The sequence below is a fragment of the Ursus arctos genome, chromosome X, assembly GCF_023065955.2.
Source record: "Ursus arctos isolate Adak ecotype North America chromosome X, UrsArc2.0, whole genome shotgun sequence".
Classification (NCBI taxonomy): domain Eukaryota; kingdom Metazoa; phylum Chordata; class Mammalia; order Carnivora; family Ursidae; genus Ursus; species Ursus arctos.
The window spans coordinates 111,123,807-111,150,425 of NC_079873.1; the positions used below are offsets into that span (position 1 = coordinate 111,123,807).

Here is a 26,619-nt window from a genome sequence, read left to right on the forward strand (position 1 = left end):
AATATTTTAAAGAGGGTGTTCCATAGTGTCACATATTTTCAAGTGGTCAAGCAAGATGGGTTTGGAGAAATGTGCATTGGCTTAGGCAACATTAATGGCATTAGTTTTTCAGTTGAATAACGGGGGAAGAAACCCAATTGTTGTGATTTGGGAGTAAAAGGTGAGGAAATAGAGACAATGGGTTTATTTAGGTAACTACTTCAAGGAAGGAATCTTAATTATATTTATGTCCTCATGAAAAGAAATCTAGCTGAGAGGAATAAGTTTATGATTCCAGAGAGCTTGGGGGATAAGTTGAGAGTGGCCGGTTCCTGAGAAGGGGGGAGGGGTTCAGAGCCCGGGTCGGGGCATTAGCCTTGGAAAGGGCAAAAGATCCCTCATTGAACATTTAGTCCAAATCCAGATTCGGAGATTCTGATTCAGTAGTTCTTGGCTGTAGCCCAGGAATCTGCAATTCAAAAAAGGATCTAGAGTATTTCAGATACAAATGCTGAAGGACCATCTTTGAGAAACCTTGGCCTGCAAGTTTAGACCAACTGCTTGCTATGGAGACACGACTCTAACATTCTCAAGTAATCGTAGCAATTCTTGGAGAGCATTTTGACTTGTTTCCTCAAAATATGTGTGGTCATTTTTTCATTATACAAATAAACAAGCTCAGTATCAAAAAGTGTTAGAAAGGAACACCTATCGTTCTGTCCCTCAAAGTGGTCACTGATTACATTTGGGCATGTTCCCTCGAAAATTTATTTTTCTGTTTTCTCCCCCACACTTAAGCTCTGTAGTTTGTGTGAGTTGGGTGCCCTTTTTCACTCATCTTTAGATGGTTAACGTTTTCCATGTTACTATGAATGGTTTATAAACATTTTATTGGATTCCCATTTCCACAGTCTGTTTTCCCAGTTCTCTTTTTCTGTACCCGCATAAGCAATACTCTTGTCCTGCACATGCATAAACCCCAGGTTATATTACTGTTCTGGCCAAATAGCTCTCAACTCCCACCTGTCTTAAGAAAGCAATCCTACTAACTTCCCTAGGCAACTCACTCTCCCTCTTTTCTGTATCGCTTTTTCTCACTGCTGCTGGCTCTCAAACGTCCCCATCCCCCCCCCCCCCCCCCCCCCCCGCTGTCAGGCGCAGCTGATGACTTCAGCGAGAAAACTAAAGCAGTCAGGAGAGCATTTCCATAGATGCGCTCTACCCTATCTACCCATCTGCAATCAAATAGTCTGGCTTCTGGCCTTTTGACTATGAGGAAATTTCTCTGGTCTTATCTATCCTGCCACTTGGGCGCTAGACGCCAAATATTTCATGGCAGCACACCATTGATATATCTCTATCTACAGATTGATTTGCAGCACTGGAAGAGGGTTTTTTTTTTTAATTTTTTATCCTTAAAAAATTTTCTTCCATCATAATTCACAAATGAACACATGCAATACTTTTTGGAGCCCCTTGCTGTTACTGCCTTATTTCTTTTTTTTATCCTCTGTAGCAAAACTTGTAGTGTAAGAAACGTCTATATTTACTGTCTCCAATTCTTCAGCCCCATGCAGTCAGGTCCTTGCCCTCGCCACTCTACCAGAATTGCTCTTCCAGAATTTACCGATGACCTCAGCATTCGTAAAATCATTAATAACTTCTCACTTTCACCTCAGTCAGCCCAGCAGCAGTATTTGTCTCAATAGATCACTCCCTCCTTTTTTTTTTTTTTTTTTTTTTTTTGGCTACACTAGAGTCACGTGGGTTCCAGAATGCCAGGTTTTCATGATGTTTGCCTTATCTTAGTGTATGCTCTTTCTCAGTCCCTTATTTTGGGGCTTCCACTTATCTTCAGCTCCCTCCCCCTAGTTTTACTGAGAAATAATTGATACACATCACCGTAGAAGTTTAAGGCATGCAGCATGATGGTTGGACTTACATAGATTGTGAAATGATCACTACAATAGCTGAAACTCACCTCCATCTTCAAGATGCAATAAAAAGAAAAAAAATGTGACGATAACTATTAGGATCTACTGTCAAAAACTTTCCTATATATCATACAGCACGGATAACTGCAGTCATCATGCTGTACAGTAAATCCCTCATACTTATTTATCTTATAGTTTGCTTATAACGTTTGCATATCTTCCTCCTGTTCCCCCGACCACCCCCACCCCAGCCCTGGTAACCACAAGTCTGATCTCTTTCGCTTTTTTTCACATGCAAACGCTGTCTTAAAGTATTTGTCTTTCTCTACCTTATCTCACTTAGTATAATGCCTTCAAGGTCATCCATTTTGTCACAAGTGGTAATTTCCTCATTTTTTATGGATGAATAATTACATTGTGTATATACATCGCATTTTCTTTATCTGTTAATCCATCTATGGACACTTAGGTTGTTTTCATGCCTTAGCTATTGCAAATAATGTGTCTGCAGCTTTTAAAATGTAATAGTTCTTGGTCTCCTTCCTTGCTCTTTGATTCTCATTCACCGGCTTGGTGAGCTCATCCAGTTTTATGGGTAAATCAGATATCTCCTAGCCAGCCTGAATTTAACACCTTTCGGGACCAAAATCTTGTTTTCTACCACCCGAATTGCTACTCCCATTATCTTTTGTATTTCAACAAATGGCAAGTCCGTTCTTCCACATGCATGGGGGATCATCCTTGACTCCTCTCTTTCTTTAATGACCCACATCCAATCCATTAGTATATCTCACTGGCTCTACCTTCCTATATATCCAAAATCCTACCACTTCTCGCCATCTCCACTATTACTGCCCAGATCAAAGCATTCCTCTCAGCAAAATCACTGGCTTCTCTTCTAACTGCTTGCAGCAGTATTATTTTAGAGTTGGCGAGGGGAGCACCTCTTCTGGCCTCAAGCTCAGGCTGTAGGTTAGGGTAAGTCAGTCTTGGAACATGGGGTTACATTCGAGTAAAAATCATATTTAGAGAAAACTGTTGGAGGTTTCAGTTGTGCAGTCAGGGTGTGGATTGCTAGTGTAAAGGCTGCCGCGTGAATATACTGATTAAGTGTGTTGCACACATGTAGCCCCTGATTGATTCAGACAGGGGAGTCCAACTGCCTAGTAATAGACAGGGAAGGAGAATGAGTTAGAGCCATGATCAGTGTCCAGAATGGAGTTGGAGAGGGAGGGGCCCTATCTGGTGGTGGGGAGCATGTGTGCTTGAGAAGAGGCACCGCCTTCCAACCCCCGGAATTGCTGTGCAGAAAGGAAGAGTAGGAGTAGGCTTTGATGGTGATTTAGGAAGCTGGCAAGGCAGGAGTAAAGAATCTGCCGTGTGTAATTCAGAGAGTGATAGGAATGAGGTGATGAGAAAAGTGGGTCATTTAGAGCCAGCTCTGGAGGTTTCTGTTTCAGGTTGCATCCATCTTTGTAGCTGGCTGCTGGAGTCACACTCTGAAATCCTGTCATCTGAAATCCTGTCAATATGGAGACATATCCTAAGAGGACACCAAGACCAAGGGAAGGGGGTTCAGTGCATCGAGAGTAACTTCTTCCCCGTGGACTACCATCTCTTACCAGGATTACTAATACAGCACTCTTGATGGCCACATGTGAGAGTGTGAGAATGCTGAGACCAAGTGTGGCCCTGTAGATGTTAATAAGTCCCATAGAGCAAAGACAATGGATCTAGCTTCCAAGACATGTTTTCACAGGACTTAGGAACCACCTTTGGATGCTGCATTGATGTTTTTCCCAAGTAGGGTCTATCTTGACAGCTTTCTCCATTAAATTATGGCTGGAGGCACAGAACAATGCCTGCTGTGCTGGAATGTTCCAGGAGAGCCCACTGAGAACACTAGTAATGAACAAGCAATGGTATTTGGGCCAATTCTGTTGTATCCGTAGACAGTCACAGGGATAAAGTTGTGGCATTTTGGATGAGTTTAGGGAGTAATTCAAAGTATTTTCTTACAATTAATATTCACAAAACTGGTTATCAATTTAAATATCTTTTCTAATATGCAAAGTAATCCAAAGTGGGCCTTTTCTTTTATATTATGGATTAGTCATCCTAAGTAAGATAATGAGGCTTTCAATGACATTTACAGATAATTCTATCAGCAATGAGAAGAAAAATAAAAGGAAAATGTCTGTTCTTCAAATTATTATAGAAGTAAACAAATTTGAGTCACAAGTGTTAGAGTGCTCATGTTTTTCATATTTCCAAAGATATTTCTTACATGGTAAAGAATTTGCAGAGAAATATTTTGTTTCACTGTCCAAGAAGCATATTTCATTTATATGTTAAACATCACCTTCTTTATGTTCAGTTTTTTACTAAAATAGTTATTACTATACTAGTTTTATAAAAATCAATAAATTATAAGAAAGAAATAATGAAAAAATCATATACCAATTAATGAAGCCATACAAGCAATGTGTTCCTTCTTGTGAAATTGGCTTTTTTTTGTAATGTTTTCTCATAATTAAAGGATTAATTAGATTCATAATACCCTTTTGAGATAGTCATCAGTAAACCCATTTTATACCTAGGAGAATTGAGGGTTAAAGAAACTGATTTTTCTCAACATCATAACAAATTTAATGTTGCAACTTCAAGAATTGAACCTCAAGGTATTGATGTCTTGCTTCCAAAGCATAATATACTCTGGTATGTGTTTGTTTGAATGAGGCGTGTGTGTGTGTGTGTGTGTGTGTGTGTGTGTGTGTCTTGGAGAGTTATTTTCTCATATTATGTAACCCTTGTAACCAAAGCTAACCTCCAGGGAAGGGAAAGATAATGTCCCACCTCATTTTAAATTCCGGGACCCAGCATATGGCTACAGGTAATGAAAGAATAGGTAGTCCCATGAGAATTTGGCAAAAGACCCTGGGAGATAGTTGTTCCAAGAATTTTCTTAAGGGCAGAGTTCATCATTTCCTCAACTGAGCAGTGTGTCCAGAGAAATCTCATTGGATGGATGATCTGTAAGTCTTAGTCCCAGGGCTCATATCCCAGCTGTGTTAATAACTGGCTGTGTGACTTTGAGTTATTCACTGAATCTCTAGAGTTGCTTTTAGTGCTAAAAATCAGCGAATGCTCAGATTCTGTGCAATGCAAAGTGACATTACACAATGCTGGCTTGAAGGTGTACTGACAGTTAATCTGGATAATTAGTTTTATTCTAATTGCAATGGGAATTTAAGCCAACACACTTTTCCCCTCTCCCTTGTTGCTTCTGCTCATATAACTTTATTTAGAGAACCTCAGGGTTCTTGACCTTAACTTTCCTGATTGGTCGAGGAATATTCAGTCATATTTCTTTAGCTGTGGTATTTAACTTTTTAAACACCTTGCAATCAGTATTGCTTTCTCCTGTGGTTGATAATGTTGTTGCCACAGATAGTAGCATTGACAGAGAACTGGAAGAGAGCCCAGTGATTTAGTCCACTTGAATCCATTATCAGGGGTTTTTAGGGGTTATATAACCCGGCTCCTCCTTGTTACAGTCCCCTGTTAAAAATTAACCATCTGGCTTGGTAGAAGCTGCCTTCTAACTGTTTTTCATAACAGTGGCCCTGGTGCCAAATGTTGGTTCCCATGGAAATGATTTAAAACATGCATTAAAATCTGGGAATGGCTGTGTTTTCTCCATCTAATTTCTTCCATTGTCTTCTGTAATACCAAAGTTTCTATTTTATTGAGAGTTACATAATTGTCACCTGTTGGAGACACTGTCAGAATAGGGGCTGGGATTTGGGGGCATGAATCTATCTATCTTCCAGTGTTATAATGTTATATAATTATGGAGAAAACACATAGAACCAAATAGCTTAAATCTGTTAAATAAATAAGAGCTCTATAAACTGTTAATAAAATACCATATTTTATTAAATGCTTAGGGTAAATTCTAAAGGTTTAAAATCCTTCTACTCTTGGAAAAAAATATTTGACTAGAACTATCAAGGCTAAGGAAACTTTTTATTGACCAAAACGTAATTATCAAACTGTCATGTTTTTTAATAATACTAACAACATTCGCATCTTGGTCTCTTACTCCGAGGTAATGTGATGAAAACGTTGCATACGTTGACTTATTTAATCCTTGAAGCAGACCTATGAGATAGGTAATACCGCTATCCCCAAATTACAATGAAGGAACCTGAGGCACAGAACATGTAGATCTGTTGTCCAGCTACTGGGTGGCAGAGATGAATCTGGAGTCTGGGTTTTTTCTGCGCCACACTGCCTCTCATAGAGGTAGTAGCTCTATGTGGACCCATTTTGGACAGATCCAGAACACGTTTCTTAACTTTCCTTAAGAGCATACGGCAGATACAATTTAACTTTGCTGTGATGGCTGAGAAATGACTTCCTATAAGAGGCTATCTGGAGTAATCTCAACTTTTCCCTAATCCCCGTTTATGTGACTCACCAGCACGTGCCTCAGTTGCCCAGACACTATCTGCGCATAGCTTTGTGTACATAACGTAATCTGACCCAATTGCACATCCTTCACTGACCTTTCAAAATGTTCTCTTGTGCTCTCTGGAACTCACAGTCCTCAGCAAAACCCTGAATATCACTAAGTTTTTTCAATATTTCCTTCATCTTTGTGGTCTAAGTGAAAGCTTGCATTCCGCTCATGATACAGACTCCCCTACAGCCTGCTCAAAGGAGTAGCTGATTTTGGTTTTCTCCCCGTCACTTGCTCTCCTACTGTAGAATTTCACACCTGAGTTTGTAGTGTGTGTTGGGGGGGACGGTTGTCCACCACTGGTCCTGTCAGCGTTCTTTGTATAGACAGTATGTCTCTCATATAAATGGTATATCCAGTGATGTTTTCTTTCACCTTGCTTCAACTCCCCACCACACAGACAGACTCCAGACCTTGTTATTAGCAACGTCAGCTCACAGTCCAAATGTCTCTTTCAGGCATCACTTTCTGAACACGGCTACCTGCCTGCCTAGTTCACTTTTAGTACCTTCAACACCAATTCTTTTACCCCATCATGAACTCGAATTTACAGCTTTATTGCTTATTCTCAACCCCATGCCAGTAGTTTCCTCCTTACTCAGTTTATATCCCATGCTCCATCATGAAACTCACTCCCTGTACCTCTCTCCTCTGCCGTACTTGCCAATCCCCTCCGTACTATGAACTTGCCCCTGAGGCGTTCAGTGTTGCTAAAGGAAAAACCATGAGTATCTGGTGGAGTTGCTGCATGTCCCAATATATTTCCTCCCTTACTCTTCAAGAAGACTGCTTCACTTTCAGTTAGTTAGTTAGTTAGTTAGTTAGTAAGCTCTACACCCAATTGAACTCATCACCCCAAGATCAAGAGTAGCACGCTCCACTGGCTAAGTCAGCCAGGCACCCCAAAGAAGACCGTTTCCAACTTCCCCTGTCTTATGAAATCTTCTATTCTGTTTCCCACCTATAACTTTGAACTGAAGTCCTCACTTTTTATTTCACCGAGAAACTAAACAAACAAACTGAGGGCTTCGGGGGTGGGGGGGATGGGATAGGCCGGTGATGGGTAGTAAGGAGGGCACGTATTGCATGGTGCACTGGGTGTTATATGCAAGTAATGAATCATGGAGCTTTACATCAAAAACTAAGGGTGTACTGTATGGTGACTAACATAATAAAAAAAAAATAAAAGCAGTTTAGTAAGAAATAGCTCTCATTTTCCTTTAGCAAGGATAGTGACCGAACATCTGTATTCATATATGCTGCCTTTCAAATTGTTACACTGGATGAATTGTCCCTACTGAAATGTCTCTTCTTGGACTGTGGATCCCCATCTCTTCTTGCCTACTCAAGAGGAATATGCATTTCTCCCTAATTTCTCTTCATGTTGAATGTCTGCCTATTTACTGGATCACTTCCATCAATAATAAAACTTGCTATAGTATTTCCCCTCTTAATAAGAAAAGCAGAGTCCTGTCTTGGAACCCACCTCCTGTTTTTCACCAGATGCATGTACTCCTCTTCCCTGTTTCTCTATATTCTTTCCTAATCACTTCATTCTCTTCGGCTGTCTCTCTTTCACCAATCTCTAAATACTGGAATATGTTTAACAAGCCATCCTCTTGTCTCTTCTTTTCTCTATGGGTACTCTTTTGGTAATCTCACCCTATACCATGATTTTTCATATACAATTTGTATTGACTTCTGAGATCCAGACTCATACATCTAACTGCACACACAGTATCTCCACTTGGATATCTGAGAGATGCTTTGCTTTTAACACATCCAAAAGTGAACAGCATCTACGCTATGGTCGTTTTCTTCCCCAATCTTTTCCATCTTTGTCATTTCACTATTATATGACTTGATATGCCAGTCTGTCTCTCTCACGTTATAACCTGGAAATCCTCCTGGCTCTGCCTTCAATATATATTTTGTATTTTGAACCTCCATAACGTCCCTTCAACACAACTGTCAAAGGGATCATGCTAAAAGTTAAGGTATATCTGAGTAAAAATACGACAGACTACAAACAAGGTCCTAGAATTCTTCGCATATTTTGGCTTCCTGTTGCCTCTCTGAACTGTAGTTCCCTTGGCTCCAGTTATGTTGGGCATCTTGCTGCTTCTCAAACCTCAGAGCCTTAGCACTTTTTCCTCTGCTGGGGGTGCCCTTCGTGGTCTTTGTTCAGGTATCTTTACAACTTACTTATCTCTTTCAGGTCTCAGCACAAATCACCCCAGAGAGTACTCCTCCCACTACCCCCAAGAAAGAGCGCTGCTTGTCCCCTCTAGTAACAATTTCCTTGCATAGCTTCCTTTTTCTTCCTAATACTTATTTTTATATCAAATTGTATTTTTTTAAAAATTTACTTCATTCTTTATTTTTTGCTCACACTAGAAAATAAGCCCAAAGAGGACAGATAACTTACCTGTTTTGCTTATTCCTATAAGTCCAGGCACGAAAACCATGCTTGACACCTACAAGTTCAATAATTATCTGTTGAATGAAATATCCTCCCGTTCCTGTGTTTTGCTCAGACCCTCCCTGCTGGAGGGGAATTGAATAGTAATTTGCGAATACAGGTCCTGTCTTAAAAGTTTATTATGCAGTTTTCAGTTGACCAGGTACACCTAAATTACTAAAGTACCCTTTATAATTATGGAATGGTTTTGTGAGAAAGAAGATATTCCAGCTACCCCAAATATTATGCCCCCTATCTCTTCATTGCTTAACAGTTTTTATAATGACAAAAGCTTTCTGTTCAAATTTAACTAACTCACTGTAAATGTTAGGCAGTTTAAAGTGATTTGCTACTCAAAGTAACCTTAGGTAGTATTTCTGTTTTGCAGATGAGAAACTAGAACTCAGTGATGATATAACTTGCCTAAGTTCCAAATCATAAGTGATATAGACAGGACTTAAATCCATGTCTTGCATACTCTCTACTAGGTCAGAGTGTCCTTGCTTATATGTTTTGCTAGTTTTTTTTTATGTATCAGGATTAAGCTTAACAAAGCCAAAAGCTTGAAGAGTTAATACATTGGTGTGAATGAGTTTCAAAACCTGTGACTCCAGAAGTGATTCGTGTTAGGGTGAGAGGGGATGAAATACCAGACCACAAGGGTGTTAGATACAACTGGTGGAAGAGGGAAAAGGCTACAGCAAACTTTACAGCCTTTACGCTGATAATACAATGGGAGTGTGTGTTTGCTGTAGGCTAGCATAATTGTAAATCTGTGCGAAGATAAAGGTGAGCATAAAAGTATTTTTTAAGCCATAATCATTCTGAATATCAACAAAAAACAACAATCTAGTATCCTCAGACTGATTTTTGCTGGGTTCTTTGTTCATATGTTAAATAACCTCAGACTCCTTGCACCCCACCCCCCCCACCCCGCCTTGTTCTTGTATTTTCATTAAAGAAGCCTTTTGTGAAAATCTCTACCTGTGTTCCTCTATCTTGGCTATTAAATAATTTGTTCTAGATACTGTCATATTTATACAGAAAGATAAACATGTATGCATATTTATACATATGCATCTGAAAATGGTCTATGCTATATATACTAATTTGCAGATTCTTTCTTTAAACTATCATAGTTCTAGTTCTAAGCTAAGTACGTATAAATCTAACTTACGTGTTTTAAAACACTTCCATAAGCGTCTGCCCTTCAGCTCAGGTCATGATCCCAGGACCCTGAGATGGAGCCCCCTGTCAGTCTCCCTGCCCAGCGGGGAGCCTGCTTCTCCCTCTCCCTTTGCCTGCTGCTCCCCCTGCTTGTGCGCTTCCTCTCTCTCTCTCTCTCTCTCTCTCTGTCAAATAAGTAAATAAATCGTAAAAAAATAAAACACTTCCATAGTATTTGTATGATTATACAGTATTTTATCTAATTTTCTTTTGATAAACATTCATATCTTTCCTTTGTATTTTTACTTACTTTTTTGCTTTTGCAAACAGTGCTATAGTATCATTGCAATGATATTTTTAATCATCACAATTTTATTTCTGAAGGATAAATTCCTAGAATTTGAAATGTTAGGTCATAAAGCATTCGCAATTCTTTTTCTCTTCAAAGATTATTTATTTATTTTAGAGAGAGCGCATGTGTGCATGAGTTGGGGGAGGAACAGAGTGAAAGAATCTTCAGCTGAACCCAAACCCCACATGGGGCCCATCCCACAACTCATGAGATCACAACCTGAACGGAAACCAAGAGTCTGATGCTCAACTGATGGAGCCATCCGGGTGCCCCCACAGTTCTACTTTTAAGAGCTACTGAAGGGACGCCTGGGTGGCTCATTCGGTTAAGCATTTGACTCTTGAATTCGGCTCAGGTTGTGGTCTTGGAGTCCTGACATCAAGCCCAGGTTTGGACTCCGTGCTCAGTGGGGAGTCTGCTTGGGGTTCTCTTTCTCTTCCTCTCCCTCTGCCCCTCCCACCTCAAATAAATAAATCTTAAAAGAAAAAGAGCTACTGAAAAATTGCTTTCCACGAATTTATACCAATTTACACCCCTCCCCCCCAAAAGTGAGAATGTTTGCTTCCTTATACTCTGACAATATTGGATGTTTTAAATCTTTCAGGAAAAGTTTGTGGGGTGTAAAATGATTTTCCTTGTATTAATTTTTTCATTAACTATTAATGAAGTTTACTGGCAATTTATATCTCTTTTATGAATTTCCAGTATATCACTCAGTGTCTTGTAACATGACATATTCAATTGAGCCAGTTAGGAGGGTTAAATAAAAGGGCCTATTTATGAAGGTGAGTATAGCATTTTAGGTAGTGGTTATCAAACTTTTTGGACCCCAGACCACTTTATACTCTAGAAAATTTTAAGGACCTCAGTGAGCTTTTATTTGTGCCCATTATCTATCCATATTTAACATATTTGACTTTAAAATGAAGTATTTTCGTGGTATCTCTTTCATTTAAGAAACATCAATAAACCCATTATATGTTAATACACAAACATAATTTATGAAAAATAACTATTTTCCAAAATATAATTACTGAGAAGAGTTGCATTGTTTTACAGTTTTACAAATCTCGTTAATGTGTGGTTTAAGAGACTATAGCTGTCTTATATTTACTTGTGCATTTAATCTGTTTTGGCAAAGGTAAATAACATCTTAACATCTTGAATATAGATTTGGCCTCACGTAGTCTCTGAAAATGTTGTAGGGCCCCAGGGGTTCTTTGAACAACATTTTCACTATGTCCGGTTTAAAAAAACAGTGGATAATACAGTACCCCAGAGGCAGTAACAACAGAGAGCTCTTAACCACAAGTAGGACTTAAGGCATAAGGGTGGCCTAGGCTATCAGGAGGAGTGCCTGACAGGAGCTGTGTTCTTTGATAGAGAGGTATAGCCAACTCATAGCAAACAGGCAAGATGATAATCCGCATGGTTACAGTGCCTCCATATGCCAAACCCCACAGGAAGCTAAAGGGCAATGGAGACAATTGATGTCAATCTGTAGGGATCAACATCCTTGGAGAAGAGGATATAAGGGAGGACAGACAGCAGCTACATAGCACATTCATTCCATTTTCCTTGCCTTTTGTTTTGTCTTTTTATTGGATTGTTTCTAGAGGTTAACTTGTATTTGAACTTTGTTACAATGCTTTTTATAATAACGACTTGTTTTTATATTTTATGTGCTCATAACCTTCGTTTTCTCTTTTGGTTCAGTGCCCTCCATTCCAAATTTATATATGTGGAATTTTGGAAAAATTCTTCCAATAATATAAAAGTTTATCTTAAGTCCCTGAATACATTTATTTGTCTATGAGTAGGTGTTTCACTTTATTTAAAAAATGTTTCAAGGTAATTTCACTTTATGGTGTTTCTCTTTATTTAAGAAATGTTTCAAGGTAATTTAAAATTCCAGTTTCCATTTCAGTTATAGCTTTATGTATGTTATGTATTATATATTAATATGTATTAATACAATAAAATTATATGTAATATTGACATATAAAATTATTTTGTGCATATATACATACATTTCTCAGCTTGTTAACTTTGTTTAAATAGTAAAATACTGCCTGTACAGAAGAACCAGGCAGGGGAAGGGAGGATGGGGAGGTGGAATTTATGTCCTTTAATACATTAACTTTGTAAGCTGCCGATGCAAGGCCTTGTTTTGCTGTCCTCTATGTCGTCGTCAGTTGGATTTTAGGAAGTTCAAGTTGGCAAAGATAAGTCACCTTCCCAAGAAGTCTGTATAAGATAGGAAAAATATATACATTACAGGAGAAGAATTACATGTGCTCTACTTTTAAGGAGGAGGAAACTTTGTGTTCCTGTATTACCTGTTGTGCTGAACACAATTTTTTGAGATAAAAAATTGAAATATCTTAGGGAAGGACATGAGAAGAACGTTCAGAAGAAAATGTACATGGAGACACAGGTTGAGAAAAATAAAAGGTCCTGGCAGCAAGATGATGTCGTGAGAAACACTGAATAGAGAAAATGAATCCAGGAAAGCCAAATAAACAGTTTTGAGGGATGAGAAAAAGAAGGGATCAGAGTAGCCTTGATTGAGTATGGAATTTAAAATAAAGAGATGAGTGAAATAACAATTAGGAAATTTGGCTGTGTGTTCACTGCTAATTACCTTCATTATATCCTGGTAAAAGCATGTAAAAAGTTGTATGTATCTCTCAAAGAAGTTTTGGAGTCCAATTTGAGTTTCATTTTCCTGTGTCACCATGCTGAAACAGGCTTTAAAATGGGGAAGGGAATGTCCAGCTTTATCTGGATTATGCCCGTGGCTCTGCTGATTTCATTGATTTCCCTAACTTCCTGCCAAAAGCTATTTTACCATAGATAAGGAAGTAAAGGAGGAAAATATTTGATAGGAGATATGAATCTATTTGATATGTTACTTTTTACTGTTGCAGGAAAATCAGCAGGGTGGAAATGTATCAAAATTGTTGTGTTTTTAATGGATTCCCATATTGGACTCTCTATCTCTCCATCACTCAATGTAGTCTTGAATTATAGTTTAGAAAGCACTTGTACACACATAATCTCATTTTCTTTTACAATATTTCTATAAGGTAACAGAAACTGTGTGTGTGTGTGTGTGTGTGTGTGTGTGTGTGTGTGTGTGTGTAATCATTGATGAAGAAAGTGCAGGTAAGAAGCTTAGCAGCTTGACTCAGTATATTTAGAATCACCTGTTTGTGCGTGCATGCGTGTGATGCTTCTTATATAAACTTCATGTTTTTCTTGACCAATTGAAATGACTACTGGATTAACACATGTAAATTTTCTGATCTAAGTTTCATCTTCATAAAGTATACAATCATAAAATGGTTTTCTCTGCACTGATGCAACCAATGATTATATTAGATCTTTTCCTGACTAGTTCTATTTTAATTCTGACACCTGTGTTTTCCAAAGCTCCAGGCAATATGCTTTCTCTTTCCTATTGGTTACCACAGCAATAATAATTTTTAGAATTCAATTTTCTTGGGAAGATTAGTTTATTAATTTTATATGGTGTATGGCTATGATAATAAAAATGAACCTGTAAATTGCTTTTTGAGTCTAACTTATCAAATGATATGCTGTGGCACCATTTCAAATGCAAAATTTTGAATTAGTAAAATAAAGATTATACGAAAGTCAGTTAGTGTTGGACCAGTATCATTACACATGCACACACTCATATGCAACATCAGACACGTACATTTATCTTATTTACTATATTCTCATTGCTTTATGGTTTCAAGATATGTATTGTTTACCCTAATGCGACACGATAGTGACTAATAGTTGAAAGAGGAGAAGAATTTGCTTTCTGAGTTTTATGTGAAATCATACAGTTAGATCTTGTTAGCGTCTTTTGAGCTTACATAGAATGTTTGAACTTTCAGGTGTGAACATGATATTGAAGCTTCTGCAAGCATGCTAGATGCAACTAATGTATAATGGATATCAGGTGGCAGGTTGCTCTAACAAAACAAGAGGGAATTTCAAAGGTTCTTATTCCTTTTCTATCTCCCTGTTGTCCTTCTATCTGGAAAGTGCTTCTCACATATCTTCATGCCCAAATATTTACCTCCATTAACCATTATTTTTTACTAGGAAACCTCATTTGATTGCCCTGGCTGGAAGGAGATCTTCCCTCTCTTCATACCAGAACCATTCTCTCTCTACCTGACTTTTGGCATATGCCATTGTAATGTCTACCACAGATTAGGAATACTAGATTAGGAATTCCTGGAGGGTAGAATCTGCGTTCAGTTTACCTTTCCACCCCCCCCCCAACCCCATAGCTACACACATAACATGTTAGTTTTCTAGGGCTTCCATAACAAATGAGTACAAACTTGGTAGCTTAAAGTTACAGAAATTTATTATCTGACAGTTATAGAGGTCAGAAGTCCAAAATCAAGGGGTAAATTGTACGACACACCCTCGGGAGCCTCTAGGGGAGAATCTTTCCTTGCATCTTCCAGCTTCCAGCTTCTGGTGGCTCCAGCTGTTCATTGTCTTGTGGGTGTATCACTCCAGTCCTGCCTCCGTCTTCACATGGCCTTCACCTGGTGTCAATCTGTGTCTCAAATCGCCCTCTCCTGCCTTCTGTAAAGATACCACTCATTGGATTTAGGGTTGATGCTAAATCTAGGATGATGTTATTTCAAGATCCTTAATGAGATCTATAAATACCCCTTTTCCAAGAAAGGTCAAACTGTACTTTCTAGGGATTAGGAAATGGACTTATTGGGGGGGGGGCACTGTTCAACTCACTACACATAGTAAGCACAGAATATGTATTTTATTTTATTTTATTTTTTAAAAAAGATTTTATTTATTTATTTGACAGAGAGAGAGACAGCCAGTCAGCGAGAGAGGGAACACAAGCAGGAGGAGTGGGAGAGGAAGAAGCAGGCTCCTAGCGGAGAAGCCTCATGTGGGGCTCGATCCCAGAAAGCCGGGGTCACGCCCTGAGCCAAAGGCAGACGCTTAACGACTGCGCCACCCAGGCGCCCCAGAATATGTATTTTAAACACACACAGATATAATTTTAGGAAAAGAACACTGCACTTTTTTTTAGGTATATTATGCTCAGCTTTATGAATTACAGCAAACATTATATGCTTAGTACAACATTCATTTATTATTCCCAAGTGTCGTGGATCAGGAGTCTGGGCACAAGTTAGCTGGGTACTCTGCTCAGGGTTTTCAGTGAAGGCCTTGGCTAGAGCTGGGGTCTCAAATGAGGTTGTGGGTTCTCTTCTGTGCTCACGTGGTTGTGGGCACAGTGCACTTCCTTGCTGCTGTAAAACTCATTATGATGTGGTGCTCTAGGGCCAGCAGGAGAGCATCTATGACATCAAGGGAAAGATGAGGCCCTTTGCAAAGGGCTTCCAGCTGTTAAATAAGGCCCATTTAGGATTATCTCCTTTTTTCTTTTATTTTCACTTTGTTAAAAAATTTTTAATTCCAGTATAGTTAACATACAGTGTTATGAATTTCAGGTGTATGATACAGTGACTCAACAGTTCTATACATTACTCAGTGCACATCATGATAAATGTACTCTTTAATACCTTTCACCTATTTTACCCATCTCCCCACCTCCTCCCCTCTGGTAACCATCAGTTTGTTCTCTATAGTTAAGAGTGTTTTTGTTTTGTCTTTTTTTCTTTGTTTTGTTTTGTTTCTTAAATTCCACATATGAGTGAAATCATGGTATTTGTCTTTCTCTGACTGACTTATTTCATTTAGCATTATACTCTCTAGATCCTCCCGTGTTGTTGCAAATGGCAAGATTTCATTCCTTTTTATGGCTGAGTCATATTCTGGTGTGTGTGTGTGTGTGTGTGTGTGTGTATAATATACATATATACTCACACATATATACAGTAACATACTATCTATATATGCACACACATACACACAACATCTTTATTCATCTTTTAACGGATATTAACTTGAGCTGTTTCTGTAATTTGGCTATTGTAGATAATGCTGCAATAAACATAGGGGTGCATATCTATTTTGTTTTTGTTTTTGTTTTATTTTTGAATAAGTGTTCTTGTATTCTTTGGGTAAATACCAGTAGTGGAATTACTGCGTCAAATGGTAGTTCCATTTGTAGTTTTTTGAGGAACCTCCTTCCTGTTTTCCACAGTGGCTGCACTAGTTTGCATTCCTACCAACAGTACAAGAGGGTTCCTCTTTCTCCACATCCTTGCCAACATCTTTTGTTTCTTGAGTTGTTAATTTTAGCCATTCTGACAGGTATGAGATGATATCTCATTATGGTTTTGATTTGCGTTTCCCTGATCCTGAGTGATGTTGAGCATCTTTTCATGGGTCTCTTGGCCATCTGCATGTCTTCTTTGGAAAAATGGCTGTTCATGTCTTCTGTTCATTTTTTCCCTGAATTATTCGTGGGGTTTTTTGGTGTTGAGTTTTCTAAGTTCTTTATAAATTTTGGATACTAACCCTCTATCAGTTTCTCTCTTTGAAATATCTTCTGCCATTCAGTAGGTTGCATTTTAATTTTGTTGATCATTTCCTTCGCTGTGCAGAAACTTTTTATTTTGATGTAGTCCCAATAGTTTATTTTTGCTTTTATTTCCCTTGCCTCAGGAGACATATCTAGAAAAATGTTGCTATGGTTGATGTCAAATTACAGCCTGTGTTCTCTTCTAGGATTTTTATGGTTTCAGGTCTCATCTTTAGGTTTTTAATCCATTTTGAATTTATTTTTGTGTATGATGTAGGAAAGTGGTCCAGTTTCCTTCTTTTGCATGTAGCTGTCCAGTTTTCCCAGCACCATTTGTTGAAGAGACTTTTTTCCCATTGCGTGTTCTTGCCTCCTTTGTCAAAGATTAATTGACAACCATGGGTTTATTTATTGGCTCTCTATTCCATTCATCTGTGTGTGTATATTTTTATGCCGGTATCATACTGTTTTGATTACTACAGCTTTGTAGTATAATTTGAAATTGGGAATTTGTGATACCTTTAGCTTTATTTTTCTTTTTCAAGATCACCTTTGCTATTTGGGGTCTTTTTTAGTTACATACAAATCATAGGATCACTTGTTCTGTGACAAATGCTTTTGGTATTTTAATAGGGATTGCATTAAATGTGTAGATAGCTTTGGGTAGTAGAGACATTTTAACAATACTCTTCCAGTTCATGAGCATGGAATATCTTTTAATTTGTTTGTGTTATCTTGAATTTCTTTCATCAGGATTTTATAGTATTCAGAGTACAGGTCTTTAACCTTCTTGGTTAAGTTTATTTCTGGATATTTTATTATTATTTTTGATACAATTATAAATGGGATTATTTTCATAACTTCTCTTTCTGCTCCTTCATTATTAGTATAGAAATGGAGTGGATTTGTGTTTGCTGATTTTGTATGCTGTGACATTAGTGAATTCATTTATCAGCTCTAACAGTTTTTTTGGTGGAGTCTTAACAGTTTTCTGTATGTAGTGTCATGACATCTACAAATAGTGACAGTTTTACTTTTTCCTTACCAATCTGGGTGCCTTTTATTTCTTTGTGTTGTCTGATTGCTGTGGCTAGGACTTCCAATACTATGTTGAATAAAAGTGATGAGAGTGGGAATCCTTGTCATGTTCCTGATCTTAGGGGAAAAGCTCTCAATTTTCCACCATTGGGTATGAGGTTAGCTGTGAGTTTTTCATAGAAGATCTTTATTATATTGAGGTATGTTCCTTATAACCCTACTTTATTGACGGTTTTTATCATGAATGGATCTTGTACTTTGTCAAGTGCTTTTTCTACATCTATTAAAATGATTATATGTTTTTTATCTTTTCTGTTATTGATATGAATTGTGACATTGATTGATCTGAAAATATTAAGCCACCCTTGCATTACAAGGATAAATACCACTTGACTGTGGTAAATGACTTTTTTAAATATGTTGTTGGATTTGGTTTGCCAATATTGTGTTGACTGTTTTTGCATCTATGTTTTTGCCTCATAGTATGAATTTGAAAAATTTCCTTCTTTTTCTATTTTTTGGCATAGTTTGAGAAGAAAGGTAGTAACTCTTCTTTAAACGTTTGGTAGAATTCACCTGTGAAGCTGTGTGGTCCTGGATTTTTGTTTGTTGGGAGTTTTTTGATTGCTGATTCAATCATTATTTGTGATCAGTTCAAATTTTCTATTTCTTCTTGCTTCAGTTTTGGTATATGTCTCTAGGAATTTGTCCATTTCCTTTGGGTTATCCAATTTATTGGTATATAATTTTTCCGAATAGTCCCTTATAATCTTTTGTATTTCTGTGGTATCAGTTGTTATTACTCCTCTTTCACTTCCAATTTTGTTTATTTGAGTCCTTTTTCTTTTTTGTTTTTATGAGTCTGGCTAAAGGTTTATCAATTTTGTTGATCTTTTCAAAGAACCGACTCCTGGTTTCATTAATCTGTCCTGTTGTTTTTTAAGTTTCTATTTTATTTTTGCTTAAATCTTTATTATTTCATTCCTTCTACTCATTTTGGGTTTTGATTTTTCTTTTTCCATTTTTTTATGGTGTAAGATTAGATTGTTTACTTGAGATTTTTCTTGCTTCTTGAGGTAGGCCTGTATTTCTATAAAGTTTGCTCTTAGAATAGTTTTTGCTGCATCCCAAAGATTTTGGTGTTTTGTGTTTTCATTTTCATTTGTCTCCGTGTATTTTTTAAATTTCTTGTTTGATTTTTTGGTTGACCTGCTCATAGTTCAGTAGCATATTATGTAACCTCCATGTATATATGTTCTTTCAAAATTTTTTCTTATGGTTGATTTCTAATGTCATAGTGTTGTGGTTAGAAGAGATGCATGGTATGACTTCACTCTTTTTGAATTTGTTGAGACTTGTTTTGTGGCCAAAAATTTGGTCTATTCTGGACAGTATTGCATATACATTTGAGAAGAATGTGTTCTTTGTTGTTTTTTTGCTGAAATGTTCTGAATATATCTGTTAGATCCGTTTGCTCCAATGTTTCATTCAAAGCCACTGTTTCCTTGTGGATTTTCTATTTAGATGATCTAGTCATTGATGTAAGTGGGATTTTAAAGTCCCCTACTATTATTGTTACTATCCATTACTTCTTTTATATTTGTTATTAGCTGCCTTATGTGTTTGGGTGCTCCCCTGTTGGGTGCATAAATATTTACAATTGTTATATCCTCTTGTAGTATTGTTTACTTTATGATTTTATAGTATCCTTGTCTGTTGTTACAGTCTTTGTTTTATTTTTTTAATAATATTTTTTTATTATATTATGTTAGTTTTAAAGTCTATTTTGTGTTATATAAGTATTGCTACCCCAGCTTTCCTTTCACTCCTATTCGCATGGTAAATGCTTTTCCATTCCTTCACTTTCAATCCGTGTGTGTATTTATGTGTAAAATGTGTCTGTTATAGGCACCATGTAGATGGGTCTTGCTTTTTTATCCATCTGTCACTCTCTGTCTTTTGACTGGAGCATTTAGTCCATTTACATTTAAAGTAATTATTTATATTTATGTACTTATTCCCATTTTGTTGCTTATTTTATGGTTGTTTTTGTAGTTCTTTGATCCTTTTTTCTGTTGCTCTGTTCTCTCACAGTTCGTTGGCTTTCTTTAGTGATATACTTGGATTCCTTTCTCTATTTTTTGCATATCTGTAACTGGTTTTTGATATATGGTTACCATTCAGTTTGCATGTACCATCTTTTGCATATAGCAGTCTATATTAAGTTCACAGTCGCTTAAGCTTCCTTCCATGGTTTAGGTATATGGTATCTTGACTTTGCATCCTTTTATTTTGGGAATCCCTTGACTGATTTTTGTAGATATACTTAATTTTACTCTTTTTGTGTTTCATACTTTTCTTACTCCTACTTGTGATCTTTCATTTCCACTCAACGAATCCCCTTTAACATTTCTTATAGGGCTTGTTCAGTGGTCACGAACTCCTTTAACTTTTGTTTGTCTGAGAAACTCTTTACTTCCCTTTCTATTCTGAATGAAAGCCTTGTTGCATAGAGTATTTTTGGCTACAGATTTTTTCCTTTCAGCACTTCGAATACATCATGCCACTCTCTTCTGACCTGTAAAGTTTCTGTTGAAAAAATCAAGTTACGGTCTTATGGGATTTCCCTTGTAGGTGACTGTTTTTTCTTTTCTGTTGGTGCTTTTAAAGTTCTTTCATCACTCCTTTTTGCCGTTTTAATTACTGTGTGTATTGGCGTGGACCTGATTGGGTCATTCTTTGGGGGGGGGGGTGTTCTCTGTGTCTCTTTGATCTGGATTTCTGTTTCCTTCTCCAGATTTGCAAAGGTATCTATTTGCAATAGATTCTGCTATTTTTTCAAATATATTTTATGTCCCCTTATCTCTCTCTTCTCCTGGGATCCCTATAATGTGAATGTTTTTATGCTTGATGGTGTTGCTGAGTTCCTATGTCTGTTTTCAGTTTTCATTATTATTTTTCTCTCTCATGATGATTCCTATCCCTCTAGTACATGCTCTGAGATTAATAAACAAATCTCTCTCCAGTATACCCCAGATGTTTTTGAAACTGGTGCTTCTAAGCTGTAACTCTATGGGGCTATTTGTTGTGCTTTTTTTTTTTTTTTAAAGATTTTGTTTATTTACTGGAGAAAGAGAGAGGAGAGAGACAGAGACAGACAGGCACCACACGTGTGTGCAGAGGGAGAAGTAGACTCCCTGCTGTGCAGGGAGCCTGGTGCTGGGGCTGGATCCCAGGACCCTGAGAACATGACCTGAGCCGCAGGCAGATGCTCAACCAACTGAACCACCCAGGTGCCCCTTTTGTGCTGTCTCTTTAAGGGTGGGGACTCCGTTTCCTCTTGCCTTCCTTGCTCTCCCGGAGCCCATCTTTCTGATTTTTCAAAGTCCCAGGTGTTAAAGCCCCACTGATTGTAAAAACTTGTGATATTTGGCTTCTCTGGGTTTTAGTGCCAAATGTTATGGGTATTTGTCTTTGCCCTTCCCTACCCTCTTCGATGTGGCCTCTTCTCTACATTTAGGTGTGGAGAGTCTGTTCTGCTGGTTTGCAAGTCATTTTCTGGGCTATTTACACTGATGTCGGTATTATCTAGTTGTGTCAGTAGGACATTGTATGCTTAGGTTCCTACCTTGCCATTTTCCCAGGGAGTCCCAGGATTATCCCCCTTTGATTAACTTAAAGTCAAGTGATTTGGGTCTTTAATTATATCTGAAAATCCCTTTACCATTGCTGCATAATGTGATGTAATCATGGAGATAACCAGAGATGGAGATCCTGGGACCTATCATAGAATATTGTATATCACAGGTGTATATACTTTTTTAATTTTACCAAGATGTCCTGATTTTATGTGAAATGATTTCACATTCCATATACTAGCTATTTTCAGAGGCTTTTTAGATGTATTTGACTGTTTTTTAAATTCTAGAATAAAGCATCAAACCCCAACACACTATGCCAGTGTCAAAACACTGACTTTTTAAGGACTCCATAGTTCAAGGCAAAAAATATATTTTATGAAAATATTATGTTCAAATGAGGCATCAGTTAGACATATAGATAAACATGGCCAGTGCCTGGATTATGCGATAAGATTGTAGCTTGGCCCTGATAATACAGTATCTGTGAAAGAAACCACAAGTGGGTCAGTCAATAGAAAGAAGAATTTATATATGTCACAATTAGAAAGGATGGTGGGAACATTAAAGTCAATAGCATTAGGTTAAAGAGAAAATGGGAAGAAGTTATGGGTCCTTGACTCATTCTTGGCCTGTGAAATTAAGTGTTCTTTTTCTGAAACTTGGTTATTTGATCCATGTCAGTTGATTCAGTTCCTATATTTGTAAACAGGATGTCAATAGGTTTAATCTTGAATATAATCATGACGAATTGGGAATATAATCATCTCGGATAGTGGTTTGTGAAGAATTCTTGAGACCATGGCTGAGCTCCTCTCAACACAATATCCACTAGTAACAACTTTCTGGGGCACTGGAGGGAGGAATAGAAGCAGTAGTTGTAACACAGATTTAGCATCTCATGCAGATAGCCTGTTGTTACCTTGACTCTCAGTTCAGAATAGTGGATTACTAGCTTGTTCACCTGTCTTTTAGATCCTGAATTCCTGCATGGATAACCTGGCAAACCCCCGGTACTTCTAGACTCTTTTCTTTTGGTAACTCTCCCTATGTGCTTCCCACCCCCTCCACTTGAGCCCCGCTCCTCTAATTTAGTGCAGGGGTCAATGAACATCTTGAAAAAGATGTTCATTAAATATAGTTTCCATTAGATTTCAGTTAATGGACTCTACTGTGAGAGTTCCATGTCACTTTTGATTAAGTGCTTTTAAGGGGCAAGAAAAATAAATGGCTCAAATCAGTCCAATGTCGATAAAACAGTTCTAAAGATATTAGATACTCAGTTTCCTTCAATTTTGTTTTTTCCCTTTTTTTCTTTGTAGTCCTCATATGTATTAAGTCCTTGAGGGGGTTAGAATTTACTGATGATGAAGAATGGAAAGATAGCAAATGTAGCTGAAATACAGAGTGAGGAGAGAGTTAAAAGATTTGACATTATCAGTGGTTTTCAATAGGGAGTAACATGATCATATCTGGATTTTCAAATATTGCTCTTGTAACTGCAGTCTAAGGATAAAGTAGGGAACAGAGATACCTTTTGAAAAGATATTGCCACAATACTGGCAAGAGACACATGTTCCATCTTGATAAGGTGCTGTAAGAACTGCTGCAACAAAGCACTATGAGAAGTTAGAAGCAGACACTTAACAAATGCTTTTGAGGAACTGAGATGGGAGGAAAGGAATGTTTTCTGTGGGAGCTTACCTTAGTGCCGTTTCAGCGAACTTAAACAAGCATAGGCAGCCTTGTTTCAAGTAGAGGAAACAGCATGGATAATAATACACAGCCAGAAAGTACATGTTCCATTGTGGAACCATGGTCTTTGACGCAATGGCAGTACACTGGTACTTTATTTTGAAAACAATAGTGAGCCATCTTAAAGTCTGTGCGCATGTAACTTAATAAGTATTTTTAAAAAAAATTTTTATTATGTTATGTTAGTCACCATACAGTACATCATTAGTTTTGTAAGTACTTTATTTCAAATTTCACGTTTACTTATCCTGGCAGTGACAAAACGGGAACAATATGTTAAAAAAAAAAAGTCTTGTATACTATTAAGTGATATTTAAATGTAAGGTATAATTGTTTTTATCATTTATTATCAGTAGTAATAACCATAGTAAGCTTTTCATTACTGTGACTCTTTTTAAGAATAGATAAAACATTTAATTATCAGTCAGTCCTTAATAAGGTATATCTCAGGATTCTCTTTCACGTATCACTATATTTTCATTACTATTACAGTTTGAAGTACATTTTGGTTAGGGAAAAAATAAGATAATAACATTTTAGTTTGAATGGGTTTACTTTAATTTGAAAGCATACAAAAAATTATGCATAAAAGTGATTTTCTCATGGTCTCAAAGCAATTCTAATTACTAATTATTTCTTATTAGCCTGTTAGGCCAAAAATCTGTGTCTGTGATAACTCTATTCATTATAGAAATTAGGCAAAAAGATTTTCTTCACATTGCAAACATGAATAAATGATTAATGATTGTACTATGTTTTCACTTTTAAAGCAAATTCACATTTGAGAAACAGTGTCTTCTCAAGATAGATGTATCGTGATGTATTTGACATCTTCAAGAAGTGTTCTGTGTTCCTTTCTACATTTGAATTATATGACACCCTAAGGAAGGAATGGTTAGCATGGAAAATGGTTAGCATGGCTGCAATAATGCCCCCAGGAGAGTATTGAGACTGCATATATAAAGATACTTACAAAAGCAAGAATCATGATAGACCATGAAAGCACATACTACACGACTAATGAATCATGGAACTTTACATCAAAAACCAGGGATGTGCTCTATGGTGACTAACATAATATAATAAAAAAATATTAATAAAAAAAGAACTTTTAATATAATAAAAAAAAGCACATAAAGACAAAGTTTATTTTGTTTTCTGGGAAGTATGCATTTAGAAGGACATTTATTTATGTGATTTATTGTTTTATTTATATTATTGAAGAATAATTGACACAATGTTATGTTCGTTTTAGGTGTACAGCATATTGATTCAAAATTCTATGCATTAATCAGTTCTCACCACAGTAAATGTAGTCGCCATCTGTCACAATACAATGTTATTACAATATTATTGACTGTATTCCTTATGCTCTACTTTTCAACTCCATGACTTATTTTATACCTTAAAGTTTGTACCTCTTAATCCCCTTTGTCTATTTGCCTCCTACTCCCCACCCACCACCCCTCTGGCAACAATTAGTTCTCTATATTTAAGAGTCTGTGCGGGGGCACCGGGGTGGCTCAGTCTGTTGAGCCTCCAACTCTTGGTTTCTGCTCAGGTCATGATCTCACGGTCATGATCTCACGGTCGTGGGATTGAGCCCTGTGTCGGGCTCCATGCTCAGTGTGGAGTTGGCTTCAGATTCTCTCTCCCTTTGCCCTTCTCACATTTGCTTTTTCTGTCTCTCAAATGAATAAATAAATAAAATCTTTGAAAAATTGTTTAGAAAAATTGTTTAAAAAATGTTTTGTTTTTTGCTTGTTTTTTCAGATTTCATACATAATTGAGATCACATGGTATTTGTCTTTGACTTATTTCATTTAGTTTAATACCCTCTGTGTCCATACATGTTCCTGCAGATGGCAAGATCTCATTCTTTTTTATGACCAAGGAATAGTCCATTGTGTGTGTGTGTATGTGTGTGCCCATGCCACTGCCACTTTATCCATTCTTTTTTTTGATGGATACTTGGGTTGCTTCCATTTCTTGGCTATTGTAAATAATTCTGCAATAAATATAGTAGGGCATATTATCATTTTGAATTAGTGTTTGGGTTTTTTGGTAAACACCCCATAGTGGAATTACTAGATCATATTGTATTTCTATTTTTAATATTTTTGGGAAACTTTCATACTGTTTTCCACAGTGGTTGTACCAGTTTATATTCCCACCAGTGGTGCAGGAGGATTCCCTTTTCTCCACATCCTCGCCAATACTTGTTATATCTTTTTGATACTAGCCAGTCTGATAGGTATAAGATGATAGCCCATTGTGATTTTGATTTGCATTTCTCTAATGATTAGTGATGTTGAGTTCCTTTTCATGTGTCTTTTGGCCATCTGTATGCCTTCTTTGGGAAAAAAATGTCTATTTAGGTCCTCTGCCCATTTTTATTTATTAATTTATGTATATATTTTTCCAAATAAAAGATCATCTCACATATTTATTACTGAACCAACCTGCTGGGGCAGAAGCATAGTTACAGAGAAAAATCATCTCCCTGATTGTTCAAGTAATAGTGATTTTTACAAAGTGATATGATAAAAGCAAGTGACCTTCATGCAGCATAAATGTGTGTGCCATCTCATGTGATTCCTTATAGATCCAGCTTGGTTCTTGTCCAGTGTTTCCTCTTGGAGTTGTACCTGATGATGATGATGATGATGATGATGATGATGATGATGATGATTTTTTTTTACCAATTTTCACCCAAGTCCATTAGGGAATGGGACAATTCTGCCTTCGTTCCTTAGCCAAGGATTGCTTGATCTTGAAAGCCTTGTGAGATGGCATGGAAAGGAGCAGTCAGCTGTACACACCATGATGGTAGAGAGAAGGAAAAGTATCTCTGCCCCTTTTTAAAGGTCAGATTGTTTGGTTTTAGTGTTGAGTTGTATGAATTCTTTATATATTTTGCATATTAACCTCTTACCTGATGTTATTTGCAAATATTATCTTCTGTTCATTAGGTTGCCTTTTTGTTTTATTGATGCTTTTCTTTGCTGTGCAGAAGCTTTTCATTGTGGTGAAGTTCAAATAGGGTGTTGTTTTTTTTTCCTTTGCCTGTGGAGACTTATATATAAGTATGTTGCTAAGACCAATGCCTAGGAGATAACTTCCTATGTTTTCTGTTAGGAGCTTTATGATTTCAGGTCTTACATTTAGGTCTTTAATCCATTTTCAGTTTATTTTTTTATATGATAGAAGAAAGTGGTCCTGTTCCATTCTTATGAATGTAGCCATCTAGATTTCCTAACATCATTTATTGAAA

General features: G+C 37.1%; 1 long non-coding RNA gene and 1 pseudogene across 3 annotated transcripts in view; one reads left to right on the plus strand and one right to left on the minus strand.

Annotated features, from left to right (window-relative positions):
* Positions 1-26,619, plus strand: part of LOC123002287 (uncharacterized) — a 1,175,027-nt gene that overhangs the window by 674,733 nt on the left and 473,675 nt on the right. The gene's annotated exons all lie outside the window — the stretch shown is intronic.
* On the minus strand, positions 25,945-26,141 carry LOC130544187 (putative 60S ribosomal protein L39-like 5; annotated as a pseudogene).